Genomic DNA, 22,500 nt, shown 5'->3' with positions numbered 1-22,500 from the left:
ACTAACTGTAAAGAAATTACTGTTTTATGCTACTGAAGGTGAAGGAAACACAGAGTTTGAGGTGACAACCAAAGCAACAAATGTCAGTGTGAGACATTATTGAGTATAGAACCATTTTCACGTCACTAACTCCAGCCAAGGGCAGGATCCAGGGGACACATCTCCACAGCTGCTGATTTGGTGGGACTTTATGGTCCACAGCTGTGGAGTTGTTGCAATTGTTCTGCCAAAATCTTCTTTTCTCAGGAGCTGAGAGTGCACGGTGAGGCATGTCCCTGTGCCAGCCCTTCCTTTTGAGTTAAATCTTGCGTATTATTGTAAATAAACTGTGATGAATTGCAATAAAAGAGAGTCTAAGCTCAGGTGCAGACTGCTGTCAGGTGTCTGAAGGCAACTGGTTCTAAAGGTGACTTATTTAGTGGCTCCAATGCTAATCAAACAAAATGAAATTAACAAGCAGCTTTCCTTTAAGGTCTCTCCCAACCCTAACCTTTCTATGATTTCTATTCTTCGTGACTTGCCATATTTTGAAATGAGGTGAAACACGGATTTGCAGATGCCTTGTGACAAGCAGGACAGGGGGAGAGAGTTTTCCTTCAACTCATCTGTGCAATGGGAACATATGGTTAAAAACACATCCTCGTGGATGAAGCTCAGCACCTTCATCACATATTTATTCAAGCCAGTGACAGCACTAACCAAAAATCAGCCTGTTCTGTGCCGCTCTGGTTGGAATCTCCCACCCAAGCAGATAGATGGGATGCAAACTGCTGGATTTCCAGTGGGAAAAGCAGAGGGACTCTGTTGACACAGCAGATGTAGGTATGTTACAGGGTGTGAACTTAAGCATGGGAGTTTATTTTAGCACTCTGCAATTCTAGGCAGCTTTATAAATTGCAGACGTGAAGGCTTGTTACTTGGCTTACAGGTTCCTATGGCAGGATGACAATTACTGAATAGGTTAACTTGCTGCAGAGCCAGCCAGGATCTGTGACTCTGCATGGCATGTAAAAGAAGTGAAAGTACAGCCAAAATAAATTCATTTAAAAATCCGAGCAAATAGACATGACATTTTTCTTGCAGTTTTTGACTGGCTCTAAAAATATCAACAGTCTCTCCAGTTCTAGTGCATGCTCCCAATAAACAGCTTTGGAGACTGATTAAAATACCACAGCTCTGTTTCCACGTTTTATCAGTCTCATTAGCCATTTGCTGAATGGAAGCTATGAAGCAGCAGTGAATTTGGGGGAGGGGGTTAAACAGCCACACAATGGGTCAACATTTGTCTAAGGGCTCATCTCTGCAGTAGTTTGGTTTCAAAATGAGAAGGTCTGCATGGGAGTTAATCAAAGGACAGTAGTTTTGATTTCAATCCATACTGTACTTCAGGCCAAATAAAGTGGTCCCAATGTGTGCAGCAAAATCCCACCGGCTGCCCGCATATATTTTTGTTTTTCAAAAAACAAAACCTTTGTATTAGTTTGTAATTTTTCAAATCCTGAATATTGTTCCAGCCTTGGCCCATCCTGGCCCATCCATGGCAGTACTGAAGTTCCAAGGAATTTGGAGCAGTTGCTTGCAAAATATAATCAAAAGCATCTGAAAAAGGGTCAGATAACCCAAACCTGCAGCCTGAGCCTCCCCATTTCAAACAGGGAACTATGCAGTCCTCCCCAAAACTCCAAAATTGCTTGCCAATACAGAATTACACACTGACTTTTGGGAGCATGTTTTAAAGCAGATACCTTTCCTTTAGTCAGCTGTGTCCTAATCCAGGCATCCCAAAACTTCTGGAATTATATTCTCATACACACACAGTGTACCTCAATATGCAAAGCAAAAATTGCTTACTCAGTGCAACCACAGTATTAAATTAATCCACTACCAAATGTACTGGGGGAGGATAAGGAGATGCCCTTTATTATTTAAACTAAAAGCAACATGATTAATTTACCCTGATGAGATTCAATGGCAGGAATAAAACAGGCAGTGAAACACAGGGAAGGAGGAATAGGGAAAGAGATGGACAAAAGCAACTTCAGCATATAAATATTCTCTTATATATGTCCTTGTACCCATAATAACACTAATAATACTCAAAAAACTGCTCTTCCTAGCCTGCAAAGTGCATCACAGTCTGTTCACTGGGAGATGAAGTTTACACAGTACATATGAAGTCTGTGTATCTCAGGTGTCAATAAGAGCTCTGAAATACTGGGGGAATACTTAAGTTTTCCTATTAGGAGTATGTGTCCTCCTGAAAAATTCATAACTTTTTACTGGCAAAAAAAAAGTGCTCACAAAAAGGTTAAATACAGCCTCACTGCCAGATTTCAACAAATTACAGTCAGAAAAGACAAGTAGGATATAAAACCTGAATAAATGAATAAATGGATACATGTTCAGCCCACTACTGAATTAGGATTCACCCTAAGGCCATGGGAGAGGGAAGAAACAGAGCCCTTCCAGAAATCCAGGTGAACTCCAGAAATCAAATCAATACCTTTCAATAACAACAAAGTTGAATGTATTTTTAGTGTAAATAAAATTTACACATTCCTATTCTGATATTATCAGCTAAAGCAAGCATTCAACAAATCTTCTATAAATTATATTGGCAATGTTAATGCAACTCACCACCAGTGCCAATACATTAAAAAAACTGTAAAGGCACTGAAATTTGAGAGTCTCAAATCTCTATTTCTTAATATTGGTGTTATCCAATAAAACACGTCCACTGACCGTAATATCTATTTTAAAAAATACTTCCTGCCTTCTTGAGAAATTAAACTAAAAAGCTATAAACATTGTTTATGCAAGCACTGGCAGCACACTGGTTCTGCTTGTTACATACTAAGAAGCTACGGAGTAGAGAGAGGACAAGGTAAAAAGAGAGGAAAAATAAAAGGAAATTATTTTGCCAGCATATTATTTTCAAAGCATTCACTTCAAGGAAGGGTAAGAGTAATACAAGCTTTGTTATTCAAGCATCAGATATAAATACATGGATTGTAAAATACCCACTTTCAGATCTGAAATCTAAGTCAAACAATTTATTCTGCTACAACCCTCTTATTACCCTTTAAATTTAGCCAAAGTATTCCCTGCCAAAGATAGATGGAAACATGATGAACAAATCCATCCTTCATGTACTCTAGAAAGAAATTCAGGCCCTGTCTTCCAGTCATTCATTTACATATAAAGAGATTTACTAAAAATTAATGACATTTTCTAGTTTTGTCAATGTTGAAACCAAACAAATCAGTTGAAGTGAATTTGGTTTAGCTCAGAAATGTTACAAAGTGCATTTTGACATTTTCCTATGTGCAAACAAACAGAATTTGATACTTCTCTCTTCTGGACCCACTTGGTTGTGGAAACTCAAAGCAACTTAGAAGGGTTTGTGCACTTGGAGTCCTCAAAAAAAAAAAAAATCTTAGAAACAGGTATTTTTTTCATTTATCCAAAATGTTTTCCCAGGGACATCAACAGCAGAAAGTTGGTTGTGTTTTCTAGAGTCCTGCATATTCTGCATATTTCAAGCTGAAAATATGGTCATGCCTTGATAGGTTTTTGTACTAAGATCTGTGCAAGTAAAAATAATTGCAAAATATATATGAATATTTTTAATGTTTTGAAGTCCCTAAATCCAAAGAAAAAAAAAAAAGGGACACAAGCTAAACTGATGTGTCACAGATGAACTGAGCAGAGGCTGGAATACTTGAATCAAGAAAGATCTCTCTTAATCTGTAATGTATTGATAGCACTGGACTTGTGATTGTTCATTAAAACTCTGATCCCACAGTTTTGACTCAGATCCATTTGCAAACAAAAGTACCTGTAACATCTGGAGTGAAACTGGAACCACTTGGCATTTTCTCATGAAAACTTGTAGGAAAGAATTTACTGTGAGTTTTGACTTTAAATGGTTTCATTTACTCCCTGAAAGCAGTTCAGACTTAGGAAAAAAAAACAAAACTATATCTGATTTCATATGCTTTGGAGGTGGGACTGGCAATTTCACTGAAGCTGCAAATGAAGCTGAAATCTTGGAGTTATAGAGCTAAACAAAACAAAAAGAAAAATGTGTAAAATTTCTGTGAAACAAATTATGTGAATTTTGCACAGCTGCACTCAGGGCATAACTGTAAATGAAAAGACCAAACTAATTAGATTATAAGCAGTTGATCTGCCTTATATTGTTTTATCATATGTAGTAGGTATAATATCTCCACATGAATGACTTGAAGCAAGTCATCAGCATACTGTGTTCAAGAAAGCTGATCAGATTAGAAAGACCTTGTAAGTTATGCTTGAAGAAGATGAGATTGATGATAACTTCCTACTCACAGTTACACCAATAAAATTGCTTCATCTCTATTAAACTTCAGGTTTCTGGAGACACTGTGTCCTGACAAGACTGAAGTAAATGTTGAAGTTCATTAGTGCAAAGCAGACACCAAAGTGTCAAATGACTGAATGTTATTTTGAATGGGTTTCCCAGTGTCTTTGTAGGAAATCCATTAAAAAGAAAAAAAAAAAAGGAATAATTTTTTGTGGCTGGTCTCCAGCGATAGGATCAATGAACAATATTTGGGATGCTGGCTGAAAGCCAGATGTTAGGCATCACTGTAGCCCTTAAGTACAGCGAGCTTAATTTTAAGCCCACGAATAGTCCCACTGAATTTCCCAATCCTCACGTGCTTAAAGAGGAGTTTGTGCATATGCACTTCTGCAGAGTAAGGCCAAGGAAGATAAAGTTACTGGCATATTTCTCAGGCTCACTGCAGACCATTTACACCACATGGAAAGGCTACACAGTGGGAAAGCTCAAAAGCCCTGTCCCTAAGTGGGGGGTGCAGACCATCAGCAAGGCTGCTTCCTGGAAATCCTCTAAGAAGGACCTCTCAAGTATTCACTCAAAATGTATGGCAAGCCAGAGCTGGTCCAGGGAATAAATATCTTCCATCCTTATGCAAAGTGTAGCCAGTACAGAGGTTGCACAAGATTTGCACAATTTGGGCAAGAGAAATTAAAATTCAGCATCTGAGCAGTGAGTGCCTGTCCTCCTACTTTTAGGTGGTAAAAGGAGGACACCTGATCTTTCATTTTTCATTTTTACCAAAGGCAGATGAAAATGCCAGCAACCTGGGCATATCTTTGCTCTACAAAATTAGCAAAACACGTGAGGTTTCACTGCACAGAAAAATAACATGAGATGTTCTGGGAACATGCAGCAACGTGGGTGGCCATGATGAAGAAAAAGCTCTGGAGTATTTATACAGCAAATAAATATTCACAGACACTGCTATTCCCACTCACTAAAGTTTTGAAAGACATTATTCTCCTACAAGACAGATAAGAGAGAAGAGGTGGGGGATGAAGGGAAACTATTATGGAATGAGGAATAAGGGCCAGAGCCACGGCCACAAGATTGATGTGAGTACTACAGTAAGCAAAGACCAATTCACTACTTAAGGGTGTCAAAATGCAGTCCTGGGAGAGAAGAGAAGGCTGAGAAATGAGAAAAGAAAAGGTAAGGGAAGGGATGTATAAAGAACAGCAAATATTAGGGAAATGAAGAAAAATAGAAGGAATCAAATGTCACTTGAAGAGGGTAGGAGTGCAATTGCTTCTTCTCCTTGGCTAATCCACAAATTAATGGAACCAGAGCAAACATAAAAATAAACCATCATTCTACACGTTCAAAGGTGAATCTTAGAGTGGTCATGCAGAATAAAGCCAGATAAGGGTGAGAGAAACAGCAGGACCATAATGTGCAGCACAAGAACATTACAGCAATTCTACTTTTTCCTTCACTGTTTTTACTGGAAAATCTTACAAGATTATGTATCCAAGGCAAGGCACTGATAAACTGCAGTTTCAAATTATTTCACTGAGGCAACACAAGCACATAGAGCTTCTCAGGTGCTGAAGGATCTGAGTGTTTCTACAAAAACACTCAAATATTCAAGTATGTTAAAAAATAATATATACGGTTTGATGTTTGATATTTAATAATATCAATTATTTAAATAAACTTTCTTGTCCTAATTTTTATTCACTGACATGATATGCATATTTTAGTGTTTATTTTTTTCTAAGCTCTTATAAAAAAAAAAATCTGTTAAATTAACAAACATAGGCTTTCTCCATTTTTTCTCCTCATCCCATAGGATTTAAGACACAACTTTATCTCTGTTTCTGAGCTCTACAGGCTGATGCAAAACTGCAACTGGGAGAAAACTCAATTTTTATACTTGAGATCCCTGTGTAATTTTAGAGTAACAGAACATCATTAATATCAACACAATCCTATAGGTTTCATCCTGCTAAATTTGACAGGATTCCTTCATGAGCAACTCTCCCTTTATTGACTTAGAAACACAGTTGGTGAACCTTTTGCGAGGTTGTGAACCAGTATGACACATAGGGGTTTGGGGTTGGTTTTTTTGCTCCTCAAAACTGAGATGTTATGAGACCATAAAATGTTGTGTCATGGCCTGAGGGGAACTGAGTTTCTCGTTATAATTTGCTTCCAATCAGAAAATCTTGAGCCAGCCAGATCATTCCAAGTTTGTGATTTAAAGGAGAGAAATGGGCAAATATTGAGCCTCTCCCTAATTACCCTCTATATTTCTGACAATGCAAATTTGAATGTACTTGGAATTTTCTCTAAGTGATTTGGCAAGTATAAATTACCCTTGCCCTTAAGACTCTGAGTTTCCACAGACGATGCATCAACAGTTGGTGTTAAAAGGCTGCAGCTCTACTATTAAGAATCAATACAAGTTTTCAACAGGAATACACTTAGCCAGCATTAAAGCAATTACATTATGTTAAATAATATTAATACCAAAGGCATGCCCATTGCTGGCCCGCACCAAAGTCATAACATTCCTCAACAATTGTCTCTATTCTTCAAACACCCACCGAGAAGCAAAACAAAAACCTCAAACATTCAAATATGTAAAAATAAATAAATAAATAAGAAGTTGTAAGGTTGGACATCAGTTCTTAAATAAACTTTCTTGTCCTAATTTTTGTTTTCACAGTGTGTAGAATTGCTTTTTTGTCATTTTTGTATTACACCTGCATTAACCCTTTAAAAAATCCTACTGATTGTCTATGTACAATATTAAGTAATCTAAATATATACTTTCATATTTGTCCCCTAACACTTCCAGACCTCGAAGACATAAGCTGGGAGCCAAAAGGCTGGTGTGAATGCAGAGCTTTACAGAAATATTGCCTCTAATTTCCAAATCCATTTTTAACTGTAATGAATTAATTCCCGGCGACATGAATGATGGCATTTATCTTTTAAAAGAAAATATCACTGCTCAGGAAGGCATGCAGAATGACAGCCCGTGCTGTAAAAGCACCTCATTCCCACCAGTGTCTCCAGTCACATTTTGCAATTCCATAGTCCACAGTCTTTCTCCTTATTAGAGAAATACTTTTCCACTGTTAAAGCAAAATAAAACAAACATCTCATAGAGGGCTTCCTAAAATTTGAACAGCCATTTGAATGTGCCAAGAGTAGCAGCTGGTTTTGCCAGAAAGAAGATCTGGCAGGCATTTAGTCACAAGGTCACTGCTTACAGGGCTCACCCAAGAGATGCGATGGGAAGCAAGAAATGTTGGCACGGCACTAGGACAGGTTGTCCTTGGTGAACTGGAAGGAGAAGGCTGTTCTGGCCACAGGCACTCAGCAGCAGTTTCACTTCAGAGAGGACTGAACAATTTCTTTAGCTTTTGGGTTCACTATCCCTGAGTTTCAGGTTTGAATGGACCCAAAAAAGTCAATATTCACCCGCGCAGGAAGAACTCGTGGAACCAAAAATCAGACAGGGAGGTATCATGAAATGTAACTGGATCTGGCTTTCCACACTCAGTGGAGATTTAAACACTTCCTGAACTAAGTGACCTAAAACTGTGTGGGCCCCTGTGAATTCTGCAGTTCTGTAACCCTGGAATTTGCTGCAGAAGCTTGCAGAAGGATTATAAATCAGAAACTTCACTTCTCCTAAAAGCATTGAACTGCAGACCCTGCAAGTAGTCTAGATATGAAAAAGGGCTATCTTCTTCATCTGGCAAAAAAGGGGTGGCTTGGCAGACTGTAGGATGAAATGGCACACTTATTTTTAACTCTGATATTAACTCTGAATCCTACAAACAATAAAGCGGATATCAACATTCCCAACTATTTTTTTCCTGACTGGATGATTGAAACGTCGACTTTTCCAACTGCACATTGCTAAACCCTCAGCTAAGACAATGATACATCCCAGTTGCATCTTCAAATCCCACTGGACTTAAGGGAAGAGCTATCCTGCTATTCCAGCATTCTTGTGGAGCTACTTCTGATCACACCTCAGCTATCAACTCCTGAGCTGTGATTCAGCTGGTCCCCCTGAGTCTTCTCCCTCTACTCCAATTCTGGATACACCAATACCATTCAAGACTGTTCACATGACATTAGGGAAGGAAGTTCAAACCAAGGTCAGACATACCCTCCATTCCCAGTGAAAACCACCTGACCATCAACAGCATCAGCCTCCCCCAGCCACGGCAACAATGCAGGAAATGCATTGCTGATGCAAGAACACTGGAAGCCAAAAATAAGTGGATTCTGTCTATTAAACTGTATTGAATATAAATATTAACAAGCCACGGGTAACAACTATAATACTAATTTCTGTAGTTACATCAATTAAACAAACCTCCGGTTCTGAAATTACCTGAGTCACCTACTGCCCAGTTTCCTGGGTGACAGAGGTTTATTGATGAATTTAGCTATCACTTAGTGTTATTCACTGGCCTTTGCTAACTATGATGTCATTTGTTCTGACTGGTTTAAGGGGGGACAAAGCATCTGAAGACAAGGGCAAAGGAATAAAGGAGATTTGTGAAACGAAGTGATTGGAAACTCAAAGCCCTCTGAAGTCAGTGGAAAGTCCTGTAATATTCACCCACCTTTTATTTATTGTGAGATTAAAAGCAAAAAAGCATTATGTAACTGTGAAACATTACTGGCATTCTGATACTTAGACAAATGCAGAGCAATAAAACGCCATTATATGAAGTAGCTATCATGGGAGGATTGCTTAATGATCTGGTTATAAAATGCTTCCAGAGGTAGGTGTTTCTTATCAGAAAACTTACCAGAACTAATTTAATCTTGTCTTTTTTTGTCAAAAATTCCTATCCCACCTTTTTCTGTTCTGTTTCTTGTTCTACTTAGTTAGTGATGTATTTCTTCCTCCCTATCTCTCAGAAGGTATTGCTTGTAAAGGTCAATTCTCTTAACACAGCTTCTGCCCACTCTTCAGCTAATGCATTATAGCACATTATCAAGTTTCCAAACAATTGTTCACTTTTCATTAGAATGTGCTAGGTTTCTCTCCTTCTGCAGTGTTAGTGAAAATGGTGTTGAGTTGTTGACTAGTAATACGAACAAGCAACTTCTGCCCTTAGAAGTGGGATGGAATTGATTCATCTTATTAAAAACAGACTTCATGGAAGCTGGAATTTGTGCTACAAAGGTTAATGTCATGAATGCGCAGATAGATGGTTTTCCAGCATTTCTATTTTCATGAGTCATTTTCAGCTTCTGGTACATCATCTTAGCTCATGTTACTTCCTATTGATGTGACAGAAACGTAATGTGCTAAGTCAGGAACACTAATTTATACCTGAAAAAGACCCTTTTCCCCCACCATTTTTCTGCTATTTTCTGAATTTTCCCTTTTTTCTTTCTCCAAGAAAAGAAAAAAATGAAGGGTTAGGGCAGAAATTTTTCTTCCATTTCAGTACAATGAATGGAGGCAACAAATGTGAAAGAAAACAAAGCTTCAGGTTGGCAAAGAAAGTAATGATCAAGAGCTGAGATAAAGAAAGCTCAAGAAAATGAACTCCAGACATAACAGTTGAAAAAAGTTAGATATACTGATGACTGCAAAACTAGTTTATGTAATATATATTTTACATCCAAGCCAAACAGCTCTTTGAACATTATTGAGGCTATTATTACTTTGAAATAAACATTAGAGAGCTTCAAAGCCAGAGCTACATAATACCCAGTACACATTTACATTTACATCAGAATTAGGATGCAGGTTTTCACGAGCCAATCCACCCCATTTAACACAACCACACACAACACTGTACAACAGGCACCGTGTTTTTACACGGGTAAGAGTATCAACGTGTTGTACAGTTGACAAGACAGAGATGGTGATAAAAACTCTGTCCAGAAGGGCTGGACCCTGCTGCAGAATGGTGAGAGAGCCCAGGGCATGAGTGCTACTGTAGTTGATTCTGAATAAGGAACTACTGCTCCGTGATGCTTCCTCTCTCCTGCTCCCTTTTGTCCACAGTCGCAAAAATAGCCACCAAAAGTCCCTTGAAACAGTCTGATATTGGACCAGGAACCTGTTGGTTTCCTGAACCCAACCTCCCCCCAACCTCAATCCAAATCAGAGCTTTATCAAGCTCTACCTTTATTACTCAAATTTGAATGAAATCTCTGCCTTATCTTGAGCACCTCCATGCCCTCTCTCATATCTGGGAGCATCTTCCTGTAAGCAGCTGCAAAACCACTTCTCTGCTCAGCTCAGCTCCAAAAACCACTCCTGTGACGCCTGAAAAAAACCCCCTTGACAATGTCTTGGCTACTCAGTGTACTGAGACTGCTGTCTATCATGTTTATAAATATTGTCTCATTTCTTCTCCTACCATCTCGTCAGCCTGTGCCATCTGTTGCCTCCTGTGACATGTGCAGACTGAGCTCTTCACAGCAGCAACTGACTTCTTCTTCTGTGCTTGCACACAGCACCCATCACCACCAGTGCTTACCCACTGCAGGGTTCCCCCAGGGCCATAATGACGCAGGAAATTAACAAAGATAATGATGAAATCCCACTCTACCTCCTCACCTTCCTCCTCATTTCGCAGGAGTAGCCCGTGGCCAAACCACACAGCGAACTACGTGGGAAGGAGCACAGCAGAAGGTAGAGGGAGGTTCTCATCCCCCTCTGCTCAGGATGGTGAGGTCACTCTGGTACGTGCCACAGACAGACAGAAAGAAAAAGGAGAAGGTCCAGAAGAGGTGACTAAGGTCATCAGATGCCTGGAGAAGAGGATCCAAAAGGAGATTTTGGAGGTGATGGGCCCATTTCATAAGTGGAAGAAGACACTGGGGGAAAATCATATCGTAGCTCAACCCACTGTTAGCAAAGATGATGGAGCAAACTCTTCTCTGAAGAGGCAGCAAACGGAACAAGGGGCGCTGGCCACAAATTGTAGCTGGGGAGGTCAAGATCAGACATTAGGAAATTCTTTGTCATGAGGAGGGTGATGAAGTACCAGTACAGGAGCCCGGAGAGGCTGTGAAGTCTCCTTCCCAGGGCATTTCTAAAGCTCCTCTAAGCACTGCTAACCAGCATTTCCCTTTCTACCACTTCCCAAGCAATAGGAGGTAAATGTATATTTCACCCTGATAAAATATTAAATGCTTTAAATGCAACAACAGTCTTCAAACACATGCAACTTTCCATGAAAAATGCTAGATACTCTCTAAAATACGGGAAATAAACTATTGTCTTATTGCTCTCAGAATATATTTGCAACTTGTCTCCAAATTGTAGGTATCTAGATGTTTGCATGAAAATACAAAGGATAGTTCTATTTTGTTGATGTGGTATTAGTAGATTGTAAGTTTTAAAATGGCAAGTAGGAGATGGAGAATCTCTCCATCTGCAATAGTCACAAGACTTTCTGCTCTCTGAAGTTGTCCCCATAAACATGTAGATCTTATAAGCATTTCATGATGTGGTTTATGCAAATAACAGCAACTTGGTGAAACCACTGTGCATGGGTATCTGCATGTAAATATACTGAATTCAGCAGTAAAAAGAAATCCTGGGCATTCAAAACCATTACTTAGGCTGGAGAGACAAAAGGGGTTTTTGAATCTTATTGCTGTAATGTACTTTATATGCTGCTGATAGGTATGACTTGGAAATTGCAGTAGGAAAAGGAGTATCACAGCTGTTCTCTCATGGGGTGAAAGTCTGGCCCCACTGAATCCATGAAAGCCCCTCAAGCCCCATATTTCAGGTGAGAGTCCCAGAAGTGGATGACCTTGGGTGCTGAAGTTAATTCTTCCTCTAGTCCTTCACACTGTTCCCCAAATACATCTCCAGACCTTACCTGTTTCTCTCATTATTTATGAGTTCTGGTTTATTTCTTTTTTGCTTGACAAGTTGCATTTCCCCCAATTTTACTTGATAAATAATCAGACTGCTACTCGTTATTGCTGATGGTTTTGATTTCGTTCAGTGTGAGCTTGTTGAGCCATGATAGGAATATATGGAACTAAATATACAGAACAAACTTATTGTTGGAATGACAGGGAAATATTGGTTAGTGAACACTATTGATGCAACTAAATCCACACAGATCTCTAAACCTGAAAAGAAGTGAGCTTTAACTCAGAGTAGGTCAAGGATATCCATCAAGTGCCCACAGTGGGCGTGTCCCCTCTGACTGCACACGCTGCTGCAGCAGAGAAAAATCAGACAACCAAACCACACAAGGTCTTTTTCTCACACAGTTGAACAACTGGTGATGCTAAATGAAAACCAGAGTGTCTTTTACACAGCTGTGTCACTCCAGACCTGGAGCAGAGTTTACTGCCACAGCAATCCCAAGTTATGTGGTAAAGTTGTGAAAATCCCTTTTTTCCCCTTTTCTTTCTCTCTTTTCTTTTTTTTTTTTTTTTTTTTTTTTGGTATAATGAGAGTTTAAAAGCTTAGCAAATAGAGTCCTAAAAATGTAATTGTAGCTTGGTAGCACTATTAAATATGTATACTGTGGTCTTTTTGACAATTGGTTTAATCCCTTTATAAAGTCTTCAGAAGTTCCATCACAGAAGCATGGATGCTGTTTTGATCTATTTATTACTCTTAAGTGCTCAGAGAACTGTCCCTATTTTCTAATTAACACTTTTAAAGATAAAAAGCTATGTATTAAATCAATCTGAATGATGGTTGTTTGTGAATCCCACAAGATAAGGCAATTTGCATGTTCACTTTGTACTTACAAACTAAATCTGCACATCTCCAAAGCAGCTCCTTATAATGTAAACCTTTTGTGAGTATTTGTAACTTAAAAGAAAGTTTGGCCTAGTACAGAGGCAGTGCCAATTATCTAAAGGACTTCTTTACTGAACATGATTAAGATACAAAATTATTAGGTTGTTATTTTACATTGTTTGCAGAGAAATTTGAGGGAACTACTCTAGGAACGTTAAGTGTTCTCCTGTTTTGCTTTCTTTCCTTCTTTTTTTTTTTTTTTTTATACATGTAGTAACATGAGTGCATTCATGAACAAGCAACCAGTCATGAAACATCAGCCAGATTCCACGTCTCACTCAGGTTCAGCTTCCTTTGACAAGAATTAAATCACTGCTGAAACCAACTGTTCACCACCCTGACTGAGTGTTCAGCTGCAGCTTCAACTCCAAGGCTTTATAAACTGAATTTTAATTCAAATATTAAATTAGAACAGTGATTTATTGCTGGAATCCAGTTCTGATTATTTAGCACAGTAAACATATTTACAGAAATAGATATTTCACAGCAGTGAAATAGTCCCTGATCTAAGAAACAACTCCACCCTTGCTAAGAAAGAAATCAACAAAGCCATATCTCCAAACCTCTCTTGTGAAGATGCATATTATTATTTCCAGATGGTAAGAACATAACAAGTATACCTACGAGACACATTTTTTTTTTACTGTATTTGCTCTTGAACATCTCATCAGAAATTATTTCTTTCAGGTTTTGCAATCTGCCTTCCACCACTGCCTCTATAACCACTGGTCCGAGCACAGACAATTCTTCACAGCTTCTAGCTCCAGCAGACCTGATCATGGATCAGGCATGGGATGCCTCCTCATCCTCATTTTTAGACTTCCACATCTTCTTCCACTAGCAATTTAGGAAGTGAAGAGTCATGTCATAAAATACCTTTATATATTTGTTATATCTTCTTCTTACTAGAGTTTCCCTTATCATCCTCTGCCATCACTGAAAGGTCTTTTTTTAAAAAAAAAAAAAAAATCTTTTTTTCCCCACAGATCTCCCTGATCTTCAGATCAGTGAATTTACCCTGAATTCCAATTATTTTTCCTGACCTTGGCCACAGTGTCTATCCTTGCAGCACACAGTCCATCCACATTTACCTTTCTAGATACATTCAACACCCTCTCTTCAGTGTGCTTTGTAAAAGCCTCCTATATTCAGTAGTAGACCATGGTGGCTATATTTTTGCTCTGGTCCTGCAACTCTGGTCCTGATCAAATTTTTGTGCTCCAGGGTTAATCTGGGTCAGAAGGCCCCAAGAATGCACATCTGACACTCCTAATCTAATTCTGGAAACATGAGATTTGCAGACAGAAAAATCTCTTTCTGGGAGCAGAAAAGAATGTCAGACCCACTGGGATACTAAAATGACTTCCAACTATTTTTCACTTACATAAAATTTAATCCAAGGACCTCAACACACATTAATTTGCAGACCCATCTACACATCTCTGACACAACATGTGCATTATTCTACCTCATAGAGAAAGGAAAATAGCGGCACTTCCCTCTCCAAGTTCATTCAAGGACAGAACTACACACAGAGTATGCAGAAAGGATTCAGGAAAATAACTCAGGAGGCCACAATCTTGGTCATGATGGAAACCTGACTGAGACTAGGGCAGGAAAGGAAGAGTTCAGCTCATTAGAAAAGTGTATTATTGAAATTTTCAAATAGGAAATGGGTTTCTATTGGAAGAAACGGCAAGAAAAGTGGAGATATGGCACAAAGACTCATAACAATTCACAAAGAGCATGGAAATATAAATGTGACATCTCACAGTGTTGGGTTTTTCCACCCAATATCACAAACTTTCAAGTGACACTTAAATCTAAAACCTGTTTTTAAGAGTGACACATCACAGAAGACACAAAACCCCAATTCTCATTAAAAGCTGATGACATTAATCTAGGTCATCTTTAAACTGGGTGGCTTGAGAGCATGTCCAAGGCTTTGGTCTCCTAGACACATCCCAACTCCACTGTGGGAAGAGAACCAAATATGAATTCATCTTCTTCCTTCTCCAGAGAGTCTGTTTTCCAGGGATGGGAAACCTGGCTATGGGTGTGAGACAGGAGACACAACCATCTTCAGCCAATCTCTCGTGGTGGTAACTGAAGGACAAGGACTTTGGTTCATTGCCCAGATGATCCAAAGATCAGTTAAATGTCATCACAAAGTCCATTCCTCTCCTAAACTCAAAGCAGCGAGCAGAAGTTTTTCACCTCCACCTCCCCAGGTAAAAATTCTAACTAATAATGGCTTCAGCTCTTGTTATGCCTGCCATTGTCTGCATGTCACCACAACAGTTTAAACCATTCAGCAGCATCTCTGCACCACCAAAACCACCCTCCTCCAGTGTTGGGTCATACCACGATGGAGAACTGATTCCCAAGTCTCAGACTCCCTTCTGGGCCACAGCACCACACCAAAAAGCAAACTATAATCTTTTATATAACAGAATAAAATAGAAATTAGGACGATAGCTGGGATTATATTGGGTAAAGAGCCATGAAAAACTTCTCACCAAAATCATTCTACTCAAGCAATGCCTCATACACTGTTCTACCACAATGGTAGCTCAGTAGATGATTGGATAAAACAATAGCCTTGTCTCAAGTTAATAATTTTTCCTATCAAGGAAATTTAGGTAGGCTGGTAGAAATTAGCCAAGCCAAGACTAAGTAGATTGAGTGGGCACAAACCACGCCAAGAACGGACAGAGACGATCCCCTGGCACAGGGTTGGGGCAGCTCTGCAGGACAGTCTAGCAGAGCCACATGGAGTGCGCTAAAGGTGCTCAACTTACACGACAGTGAACTTGACAGACATTCAAGAAAGCAATGAGTCATGAACACAGACTGGTCTTAGTGCCTTACTCAGGGAATGAAAGGAAGTCAAAAAAAACAAAGGGTATTGAGTTTCCCAGAGAGGGGTCTGCCAAACTTGAGTGAGGGCAGACTGAAGATCTTCCACAATGAGGATCTGCCACGGTAGGAAAGAGCGAGCACAGTCCACAACACAAACACCAGCTAAATTTTCTGCCGTTTTTTTGGTTTGTTTGGGGTTTGGGAGGGGTAGTTGGACTTTTTTTTTATTATTATTTTTCTTTAAAGGAGGAACTAAAACGGCTGTCCCAGTCCACACACCGTAGGAGTCAAAGCATATTGATGGTTCGGTTACTAATCACACTGTGAATTTTCACAGTGGATCAGCAGAAAGTTATGAAGCACAGGTGTTCCTGTAATTGTGATACATTGGGAAAATTCATACTGTTAAATGAGCCTCAGCTTCACACTTCCACCTGTGTGATGTGGAAATGTACTGTGGGTACACGGGGCTATAATAGACTATACGTAGGAATGATTGCTGGCTGGTTCAGGACCTGCTAGGGTTTATTTCTCTTAATTTGTCTGAGTGTGTAATTTCTGCATTTGTATTTACTGCCATCATAAAGTGGGAAACGTGTGTTACACATGCTGGTAAAAATAATGACAATGTGAAAAAACAAAGTTAATACACTGAATGGAAAAGAAATCCTAAAAGAATGCACTCCAAAGGAAATCTAGAGAGTCTTTAGGAAATGGAAAATATTTCAATAAGAGAATGAAAGCATGAAGGTTTTTTTTTCCTTCACATTTCAATTCTACTCAACAGTTTCTTGTTTTCATTTTTTACGGGGAAGGAGGGAGGAGATGATTCTAGAATGGGAAATGTGGGAAATACTAAAATGCAGAAAGATGAAGTCTGGAAGCAGGTGGAAGAAAATACATGGATTACCTGAAGCTGAAGATGAGAAACAAATGGAGAATGCTGGCGTATAACTTGATTTATTTTCCTTTAACAGGTGTTTATTGGAATGAGAATTGGAGAGGAAGAATTTCCTAATTTTGTACCAGACCTGTCAGAGCTTCTCGAGTGAGTGTTTCAAGATTATGAATAAAAAATATTTAAAAAAAACCCAAACAAAACAAACAAACAAACAAAAACAAAGATCAAACGAAAGAAAGAAAGAAAGATGATTAAATATATCTTCCTGCATGCCTAGGAGGTGTCATTTCTGGTGTTTGACAAGGAACACAGTTCTGACTACTCATGAGAGAACCTTTCAAGCTGTCCTGGAGACAGCAGACTGCTCTTTGCTAAGGTTAGTTGACACGACAGAATAACTCTAAAATCACCAGTTTTCAGAAATATTACCCTTTTGAAAAACATAATCATCACCTTGAAGTGACACCTTTTAGAAAGTGAAGACTTGAATGCAACATCTCAGAGTTTGCCTACTCAAAACACCGCACTCTGGGTAACAGCTTGATGCTCCATAGCTTGAATTTCAAAGTGGCCTTCAAAAGTAGCCCCAACTGATAAGAACTGTCAAAGGGACAACTTATTCATCATGGGGATGCCAAAGCAGATAAGTGTTGTAAGGACTACTGGCATAGCCTTTTGCCTAGTCACAGATAATACCTCTTCTCCAGGGAAATGTGTAACACTGGAAAAAAGGGAAAAAAAAGGTTGGAATATGTTTTGGTGAGAAAGACATGACAAGTGCAACCACTTCAACTATACTGTGTTACAACTATTTAAGAGCTCGTTTAAGAGGGCTAAAGGAATTTAAGCCCAATGCTTTAGTCCCAAGATTTCTTTTCCATCAGATATTTCCATTTTCCTATAACTTTGTCTACTGCATCTCCAATACCTCCCCTGTCTTGGATCTTTCCCCACATCTAACCACTTTCTGAGACTCTCCTTTGCTCTCTCTTCTCTCTGGCTTTTCAATGCCCTCCCTTCCTTCTACCCTCTGCCTCTTCCAAGTCATTTCTGCAGACCTCTCCCCTCTCTGTCTTCTCTGAGGTTTATACGCTTTGTCCCTCTGACAGTTCTGGAAATTTTGTCTTTCTCAGCTCATTTGCCTTTAGATGGCTCAATGTATCTGCTGTCTGCATGATCTCCTCTGCTTCTTCAATTCAAATAGCCCACCCAATAACATCTCACTTCCCAAAAGCTCTTCTTGTCCCACCTTGTAAGGTCACTCTCCTCCTGGATGAGTTTGGTCTACCTAAGTTATTCGGCCTCACTGATGTCTCCTAATTCTAATATTCATTTAATATTAATATTTTTTAAAAAACAGCAAAACATGCAAACAAAAACAAACAAAACACACAAAAAACCCCCAAACAAAACCAAACAAAAACACACACACAAAAAAAACAAACAAACAAACAAACAAAAACCTCAGGTATCTCACTCCTCAAATTCATACAATATGATAGAACTGGAATGTACATGGCTCGGCAGTTCTTTCCTCATTTCACACCTTCCCTCAGTATTTCTCCCAGTCACAAACAAGGACAACAGAGAAGTCACACTGAAGGTCATGGGGGCTACAACAAAGTTTATATTGGTAACAGAGAAGGCAGATTGAGAATTAAAAAAAGGCACCACTTCTCCCCCTCTCAGTTTCCTTTCTTGGTAAGTGTTGCACTCCTCTTAATACAGGAGTGACACTGCTTGTTTATGGCCTTGCTTACTCCTGCCCTCATCAAATATTGTGTCCAGCTTAATCTTTAATTCTGCATGAAAAGGAACCAATAAAGACAATAACTTTACCTCTTTATTGACCTGCAGATTATCCCCACAGGAAGTGGTCAGAGTGGCTGGAATCCATGTTATTTACCAGCTTAAAGTCAAAAGCTCTCCAGATGGAGAAATGCTCAGATGTTAAGACATTACCAGTATTTGAAGCATCCATATTTATTGATCTACTCAGTGTTTGAAACTATTTTACCCTTTAAACCTCTTCCCTCCTCTAGAAAATGAATTCATATATGACTTGAAAAAATCATTAGCTGCTAGCTTTCAATAAATATGATCTGTGCCTTTCCATTTCAAGCCTAAAATTCATCTCTATTGGCTAGTGTTGCAAGTCTCACTTTACCTCCTGCTGTGAGGTACCATTCCCACTGATTTTCTGTTGCAGACCCCCCTCTCTATCCCACAGCCATGGGCCCACCTTGTCACCAAAGTCTCCCATCACTCATGTTCAACTCCTGTCCTCCAATTCTTGTTCAGTGTCTTGGAGCACTTTTTCCTTTCCTGTTCCTCACAGGCCACAGGATATGATTTTCTCCCAGTTCCACCACATTTTTTTAATCTTCAGTCTTCCTTGTCAAACTTGATTTCAATCTTACACCTCATATTTCTTTACCTGATTTCTGACCTATTTCTTAGCAATTGGAATTGCTTTCATCCCTGAATGTACTATCATTTCCAACACATTGCAATTAATGGAAAAGAGGCAGATGGAGGATGTCTCCATAAGGATCAGCTTCATATTTCTGCATGTAGGGGTTAAAGAAAAACTGTAGCTCTAAAATCCTCAGTCCTACTGATAAAAAACCCCTAATTATTACAAGCACTGTGGATAAATGTAAAACAAAAATAAAACAAATTGATAGTGGTGACCATGAGAAACTTTCAGCCACCAAATGAGGTGAATATCACACTAAAACCACGAGAGTTGGCCAACTCTTACCAGTCTCTGGCAGTCCAGGGAGGTTACAGCCTTGGAACATGCTCCCCTCAGTTATATTGAGGCTATAATGGAAACTGTCTTCGTACTGAGCAGCAAACAGCAAAGAAGTGGAGAAGGTCTCCACAATTCAAGAACCTTTTTGTGTTACTTGCACTTTTGCCACCTCCCCCTCGTGCTCCATGTCCTGCTTGTCATCCAGATACCCTGGTGACACGCTGCTGCCACGATGAGGAGAGCGAGTGGTGTCCAGGAGCCACTGGGATAACGGCCTTTGACAACAGATGGTTATAATATTACATTACACCCTTGGCACCAGGGCTTGCTGACTTGACTGGTGTAATCCCACACAGCGTTTTGGAGCTTTCTTGGGTCTCCCATTCTCTAATCACGGTCTGCAGAAGCAAAGTGCTGCTCTCGTGGCAGTCAGGAAACGGTGATGGGTTTAGCAAAAGCATGGTACACCTCTTCTCTCCCAAAGCCAATACGGTTTGGGTTCACCCAGTGTAGTAGAAGTTGTATTTAGAATCATATTTCAAAACGTATGGAAAATTAAAGGAACGCTACAGCATAGTAACTGACCCTTTCCCTTTTCTCTTATAAAGCAGAACTCCTTGTAAAAATACTGCAAGTCCAGAAAATCCTTTAGATTAAGAAGTTGTTATAACACCAGGTAAAATAATTTATGGCAAATTACTCTCAAGGCTCAGCTTTCTCAATATTATCCTGCTATTTCATAGACATATATATCTTCTGTACATTGTGCAGGCCTTCAGAACCTGACACTGTTCTCAGAAAAAAAAATGGGAAATGAACATAAGCATTTTTACTGTAATATATACATTTCCCATTGCCAAACAATAAAGAAAAATAGGTAAAAAGCTGAAGTTGATAACAATGTCCAGAGACTCTAATGCAGAGTATCATCAAAAGGAGCTAACTCCAGCAATTTTGTTGGAGCCATTCTAGGGATCTGCTGCAGAAAAAAAAGGAGTGAAGCGAATATATTTCTATATGGGGTTTGAGAATAACATAGGCACATTTTTTGCTTTCACTTGCTATTCAAGAATCTTAACACAGTCCTTAATCGTGGCATTTAAGTGCCTTTGTTACTCCATTGTGTGCTAAATAATGTCATTACAATTGTTATGCTTACACACCAAGTTTTGCCAAAAATCCCCCACTCACTGCTTCTTCATTAAATAACAACAAACCGTGAGGGTTAGTTCTGCATCAGCACTTCAATTTCCTCATGAAAAATTGGCCTTCTTTTTTCTTGGCTTGTGAGCACCCCAACCAATATCACTCATGCCTTGTTATACAACAAAAGGAGAGAGCAGCGCCTGCAACAGCAATCTGGCTGTGCCTGCCCGTGCTCGATGCCACCTTGAGTTGTGCAGTCCAGGCAGTGTGGGTTGCTCTCCCATCACCCCTGCAGAGACAGGACAAGGTCTCAATCTCCCAGATCAGCTCCAATGGGGACATTATCCCCACGCGCTGGTTCGGTGGGTGCAGAGAAGCCCACGTGCTAGAAAGGGGCATGAAAACAGTCACTGCATCCCTTTGGCACCCACTTTTTTTCTTGTGAAAATGACAACAGAGGGGGAAATGACCAGCACTGAATGCGCATTATATGCACCTTGCTGCTTCCCAAGGAAAAGTTCTATCATGCAATGAGGTGTGTTTGGACCTGGCACCTGTCTGCCTTGGGATATTTAGGAGGACCCTGTGCACATGTGCATCTCCATATCTTGCTTATCAGTTCTGGGGTACAGATCTGTTGGTGTGCTAATAAAGAAACACAGGTCACGAAAAACAAGACTAAAAGAATTTAATGTGTTTTCAGTTCAGCAATTAAAGACATGCTTCATTTAAAGTACTTATTCATGTGACTAGAGCGTCCATCAAAAAAAGCCCTAACCTTACATGAGATTTCTTATCACCAGATAAGCAGTTGGCGCAGCAGCACCATTCACACACCTACATAAGCAGAAATACTTTGCTAGCTCTGGACCAAGCCCAAAGCCTCTGTTGCAGCTTTAATGTGAGGCACCACCCCAACTCTGAGAGGTGTTAATGCCATGTGCTCCTTTAAAGCTGGAACCCATGAGACCCTGAGTGATACCTGAGAAGTGCCAAAAGCTCTCAACTCCTTACTGAGTAAATCCCTCCACCAGATCACCCTCCATCAACGTGGAGCTGCACAAAGGATGTCAAAAGAACAAGATGCCACTGGTTTCAAAGCAGGCAGGATTGGGCCAAAACCCAATTATTTTTTGTTTGGGCCGTTACCCAACAGAAAGCAGAGGGAGATTTTCAGTTGAATCCCCTAAGTGGAAGTTGGTGACAAACACCTTTCACACGTTTCTTTTTCTGGCAGGAGTGAGGGAAGGTGGCTCAGTGGCTCACATGCTAATCTTCTACTGCTGGAACTATAGATCAGATGGCGGTTTAGTAATTTTTAGCACAGCTCTTGTTTAGCTCAACACAGACACTGAAAATGAAGCACTCATTTGCTGACTAGAAAATCACAGTTGAGGTCGATTGATGAAGCAGTGCAAAGAAGCCTGTTCTGTCCCCAGCTTGTGGATAAACAATACCAACCATCACCCTTCACTAGTTATATATTCAACTCTTGAATATTTAAAAATCCAGCTAAGCTACTATACGGCTTACCAGTGATTTGTAGGGAAAGTGTCAGATTATTTTACATTTAGCAACACTCGAAGCAGCTGCCCTATGTGTCTAACACAGAATAAAATCATTACAGGGGAGGGGGAAAAAAAAAAAAAAAAAAAAAAAAAAAAAAAAAAAAA

This window comes from Empidonax traillii, unplaced genomic scaffold, assembly GCF_003031625.1.
Source record: "Empidonax traillii isolate 1590-97213 ecotype Southwest subspecies unplaced genomic scaffold, ASM303162v1 scaffold294:size1087701, whole genome shotgun sequence".
In the NCBI taxonomy this organism is placed as follows: Eukaryota; Metazoa; Chordata; class Aves; order Passeriformes; family Tyrannidae; genus Empidonax; species Empidonax traillii.
The sequence above is the reverse complement of the archived record's forward strand: the minus strand, read 5'-3'. Positions refer to the sequence as shown.